This window comes from Sciurus vulgaris (genome assembly GCF_902686455.1).
Source record: "Sciurus vulgaris genome assembly, chromosome: 1".
NCBI classification, from domain to species: domain Eukaryota; kingdom Metazoa; phylum Chordata; class Mammalia; order Rodentia; family Sciuridae; genus Sciurus; species Sciurus vulgaris.
This window is the reverse complement of record NC_136461.1, coordinates 87,481,709-87,487,992: the sequence shown is the minus strand read 5'-3', so window position 1 is coordinate 87,487,992 and position 6,284 is coordinate 87,481,709.

Sequence of the window (6,284 nt, the reverse complement as noted above, 5' to 3'; positions counted from 1 at the left end):
TTTGTGCAGAGTGAGAGATAGGGGCTTAATTTCATTTTGCTAGGGTATTTTTTTTAACCTGGTGGATGGCCTAGTGATTTGTTGTCTCACACAAAATCAGGAGGTCCTCACAGAACATCCTGATGACTCTTGTGTGACCTGTGTCCCATTTATGTCTCCCTTACAATCACTCTAGTGCTGTAAGTTTGACCTCATATTTACCCCAGCATCTTGTGGAAAACCAACCTGGTTCTTCAGAGGCAGGCCCATGTTCCATACACTACCCTCAGTAGGAAATAAAGTCAAAGATTTGTTACAGATTCTGGGCACAATGAGTAAGGATTCTTACCAAGCAGGAATGAAGAGTCAAGTAGACAGAAGCAGAGGCAGAAAGACACTATATAAAGAAAAAAGATATAGAAAAATGCCTGAATGGTTCTTTAAAGGGAGCCCCAGGAAAGTGTTTGGGAACACTGTCTACTAGGCAGGACGTATGCCTCTAAATTTCTAATTGCTCATGTTGGGCTTGAACCGTTTGAGTATGGTATAGAATTGGAAATTCTGTCAAGGGTAACTGGCCCTGCTTCTGGTATGAAAAAGTTAAACTTATATTCAAAGTGGATACCCAGGTAACATAAAAATGATGAGAATAACCACAGTAGATGGCATGAATCGGAATTTCCTTTTAATTACCCTGTTAAAGAATAACTACGGAGTAAACTATGAGGTGATAATGTGAACGGAAACAAATGGGCAAGAGATAATTATGAGCTATAAGTATATCATAAAGGATGACTTTGTGCTTGATTAGAGGTATAAAGGACCATCCTATCAGCTGGAAATGGGATGGCAATTTTATGAATTCAGATTTGAGTTTTGTTAGCAAAAATGGACTAAGTAGGTAACAAATGGTATTAAGCCAAAAGACCCAGCCAGGAATGCTTAAATGATGTCCACTACTCCCTGTGATCCCTCTGAGAAAGTTTTATGTGCAAGGGAGAAAAAAGACCAAAGAAGTTTTTATAAGCAGAAGTCAAAACTGAAACCCCAAATCCCAGGTCTCTGTTAAAGTAGATTAGAACTGATGCCTAACTTGACTATTGAGAATTGTGCTGAGGTAAACATAGGAATGGTGGTATCTCTAAAGTGTGGTGACTTTACACACAAACCCCCAAAGCAACCAGTATAAAAAGGAGAAAGATAACATGCTGGTGAAAAGATAAAGTGGAATAAGAAAAACCAATCAATTGTCCAAAAGAAGTCAGAAAATGGAAGCAATAAACAGAAATGACACAGAAAAAGCAAGTAGCAATATGCAAATTTTGCTGTTCAAATAAGAGCTTATCAATAACCAAGTTAAATTAAAATGTCTAAATATCTCAATTTAAAGAAAAGGTTTAAAGGAAGATCTAAAGAAAGATATTTCATGTTGGAGAAAAAATTAAGATCCAACATGTGCTTCCCCACCACCCCCCAGTGCTGAGGATCAAACCCAGGGGCTCAAGCATGCTAGGCAAGTGTTTTACCACTGAGCCACTTATCCAGCCCAACATATCTTTTTTTTTAAGTGTACAATTCAGTGTTTCTTTTTTTTTTTTTTTTTCTTTTAATTTAGTATATCGACAGAGTGTTGGCCAACACTTTTTTTTCTGGAATATTTTCATCAACCCAGAAAGTAACTTAATGCTCCTTCTCAGTCACTACCCTTTCCCCAGCCTCTGGCTACCCTGAGTCTACTTTCTGTCTGATTAAATTTTTTTGTTCGGGCGACATCTGATTATGACTGGCTTACCAGTGTGGCACGAAATCAGTACCTCATTTCTCTTATTGCCAATTGTATGACTACATCACATTTTTTTCATCCATTCTTCAACTGTTGGGACATTTTGGTTATTTCCCCTTTTTTGATATAACCAACATATACTTTTCATAAGAAAATTACTTTAAATATAAAGACAGATAAACCCAAGCAAAGAATTTAAAAATTGTGTGCTTTAACATTAATCAAAAGAAAAATAGAATAGCAATATTAATGTCAGATAGATTAGATCTCAGAGTATTATGTGGGCTAAAAGAATGCTATTTTTTAATGATGAAGAGGTCATTTCTCCAACCAGTGAAAACAATCCTCAGTGATCCTGAACTTAATTATCAGCTTAATTATCTCTATCAAAAACTGATAGAGTTAAAAGACTGAAAATCAGAAAGGACACAGTAGATATGAATAATAATATCAAGCAATCTGAATTAATTGACATTATTCCCAGAGCATTCCACCAAACAATAGTAAAATAAGCACTCTTATAAGCACAAAGAACTTTTACCAGAATGTTTGTAGACCATAAGATATGCCTGAATAAATTTAACATAATTCAATCATATAATATATATTCTTATATCACAATGGAATTAAACTATAAATCAATAATAAAAGATTTGTGAAAAATCTACCATTAATTGGATTTTGAAGACTACATTTCTAAATAATCCATGGGTAAAAGAACAAAATCAAAATAGAAATTCAAAGGAATTTTGAATGAATTTTAAGAAGGCTAGTATAACATATGAATATACCACACCACCAGCATGTATATTCACAAGAAGGGAGTCCTAATTAGAATAAGATATAGTCCAGGCTTGTATAATTATATCAAAATGGATTCTATTGTCATGTATAACTAAAAAGAATCAATAAAATATTTCCCATTATAGAGGCAGGGTCTCTTTTTCATTGAACAAATATATAATTGATCTCAACTTTCCTGTTATTGCCCAACTAAATATTTTTTTCAATAAATTATTTTTTGGTACTGGGGATTGAACCCAGGGGCTTTGCCACTGAGCCACACACCAGTCTTTTTACTTTTTATTTTGAGACAGGGTCTCAATTTTAGAAGAAAGCCTGCCCATGGACTTTGCCAGCTGTCCTGCCCATAATCTCTGGATGGAGAGATTAGTAAATAGTGCTTCTTATAGAAACACTACTTCCTCAAATTTGTAAAGATCAATGCAAGACCACAAAGATTCCAAATAGTAAGGGACACAGGGCATCAACAAAGAAACAAAATTAGCCAAGGAAAGGAAAGTTTCCTTCGTGTATATCCAAGAAATTCTCAGAATTCAAGTTTAGAGGTAGAGGTTAAGTGGTTTTTAGAATATGAGAGATCCTTGGTCTTTCAGACTTGCTCTGACGTTGCTAATTTTGTGACCTTGGGCAAGCTACTTGTCTTCCTCATACATGAAAAGAGAATTAGGATAGTAGGTAACTCACAGAGAAATTTTGAGGATTAAATGAAAAAATGCACATAAAGTCCTTCTTGGCATACAGTCTGGTGCATAGAGCAAGCATTCAACTACTTCTGGGCTGCTACCGCCTTCGCTGTTTTTAGGAGTGGTTCCATGGATCTGGACACCTGCATTGATCAGATGAGATATTTTGTGCATCTCTGCTTTAGTCAACTTTTTCACTGCTGCCATCACAAGATCTGACTGGAAAAATTTTAGGGGAGGAAAAGTTTATTTGAGGGCTTATGGTTTCAGAGGTCTTAGTCCATAGAAGGCTGGCTCAACTCCTCAGGGTTCTAGGTGAAGTAGAACATCATGTTGGAAGAGTGTGGCGGAGGGAAGCAGCCCACATGATGACCCGAAAGCAGAGAGAGATTCCAATCTCCATATACAAAATAGATACCCCATAGCCATGCCCACAATGAACCATTTCCTCCAGTCACACCCCACTTGCCTCCAGTTACCACTCACTTAATCCCACCAGGGATTTTTCACTGATTAGGTTAAGGCTGTAACCCAATCATTTCTCCTTCAAACCTTCTTGAATTGTCTTACACGTCAGTGTTTGGGGGACACCTCACATCTGAACTATAAAAATCTTCATAGCTAAAAAGCATCTATACTGAAGCTTGGTCTCACAGACTGAAGCAACAGCATGGCTTCCTGCTCCTCCAATCTCAGTTTACCTGTTCCAGGGAATGGGTTAATCAGAAGGCAGCAAGTGCTGTTGTAGAGGTGGGAGACAGTGGAGCAGCTCTGATTGCCAGGCAAGCTGACTCCTTATAAAGTATGAATATGACACTGGCATCTGCCCACCAATACTTCCTGCCTTAATAAGTTAGATATAAACTCATGGCAAAAAAATTAAATAAGAATGCTTTTATTAAAAGGGGGATGAGATTCTTTAAGTAAAGTTATGACCAACTTGATTTTAAATTTCATTTTAAAGTTTTGTACTCAGAAAAAATTTACCACCAATGTTCAACAATTTCTAACCCCTTTTAAAAACTTTTATTTTTATTTGCTCTTTTTAGGTACACATGACAGTAGAGTGTATTTTTGCATATTATACATACAAGGAGTATAACATTCTAATTAGGATCCCATTCTAATGGTTGTACATGATGTAGAACTTCATGGTCATGTATTCATATATGAACATAGAAAGATATGTCTATTCATCTACTGTCTTTCCTATTCCTACTCCACTTCCCTGCCGGGGACCAGCCCTAGCAGCAGAGTCCAAGGGTCCTCAATGGCCTGAAAAGCAAAAGCCCCCAAAGAATTAAGCGGCGCAGCGTAGGCGATGGACAGCAAACCACACGGACTCGGGTCAGTGTTGGAATGCTGCCAACTTTATTGAACTCCTTTACAGCTTATATACCCTTGCTCCCACTTCTTTAAAAGTTTCAATAGATAACAGAAGTTAGGTTGTAAAATCAGCCAACTGGTGCCACCTGACACTTAACATTTTTCCGTAATGGGCTCTTCTTGACCCGAAACCTACAGAACATGCTGACGCACATTTTTCTTTAAGATTTAACCTTTACCTAAAGCTAACAACAACATCACAAAACATGTTGCTTCAGAATGTTCAGCGTTCCCTATAGGAAAATTAGTGTTTAGTGTAATCAATTGAACTTATTTTGTTGGAAATGATTTGAATTGTTTGTGTTCCTACCATCCCTCAACTGAGAAGCTTTATTGAGCATAATCACTCACTGTAGCAAGGTGAGCTTCCATTAGAAAAACAAGAAAGGGAAAAAGTCAATATTTTGAAGAAGGGGCTCCGGCTTTACTCAACTTACGACGAGTCCTTGCCAGCGTCTTCCAAGGAAGGCCTTAGCAGAGCCCAACTTACGACGAGTCCTTGCCAACATCTTCCAGAGGAAGTTTCCAACCTCTGGCATGGGCTGTTATCCGCCAGGCACATTCCCTTGGCATGAGTTCTATATGCCGGGCGCCCCCGCACTTCCCTTCTGTTCCTTCCCCTTTGTCTAATCAATGAACCTCTAAGCCATTTTTAAAGTTTCCATTCAGAATAGTGGCTTACATGGGAAATAAATGCTGCCTAGATCCCTTATGCTGGCAAACTTAAAAAACTTAAAGTTTTTAGCTATGCACAGCTAAAAGGCATTTATCTCTACAAGATCATACATTGATGATTCTTTAATTGGGATGCTCCTCTAAAGGAAAATAAAATCCCACAAATAGCCAAATATTTGCAGTGTATCTGAGAAGCATGATGAGAAAATAGATCATCGGCTGATGAACTGTAAACCTAAGACACATAGCAGGTAAGTCCCCAGTTTGGGTGAGAATAGTGACACCTATGTATATCCATAACTGTCCATTCTCGGGCTTTGTGGTTGTGAGATGTCTTCTTGCTATCAGCAAATAGGATCTACGGTGCCTCTGAAATGACATTATTTGTACATTGTTTAGAGACAGGCTCTCTTATAACTTTGATTTTATGAGCCAGGTGAGTTAAATGCAGCTTCCCTAAATTACCATTTCTTCTACAGGACAAAAGTAACAGAAGATTCAAGTCTTTCAGTCATGCTCATGGCCATCCTGCTGCTCTACAAAGCTCAGTAGACAAAAAGTAGTTTCCTCAACCACTGCAAGGTCCATGGTGGAGGCAGCTGTAAAAAGAGACACTTAGTGAGAGAAAGACATACACATATATTTAATGTAAGTTTTATGTGATGTCGGAGCTTTATTAATGGAGACCTAAGCAAACTGGGAAACATGCTTTCTATGCTGGGTTTGCTGACGGCAATAGTTCAGCAGAGGTATGATGGCAAAGGGGGTCTCATCTAATGAAAATGATTTTGGGGAAATTGAGCAAAATCTGTTCATTTGGATTCTTCTGTATGTTCCTGTTCTTTTTCTCTTGAACATCTTCTTTGTTCCATTTTGTGACTGCCCGAGAATATCTCATAAAAGCACATAATGCACTAAATCATCAGCTATTCTCCAGGTGCCAGTCATGATTTTTAAAATATATTTTATAGTTG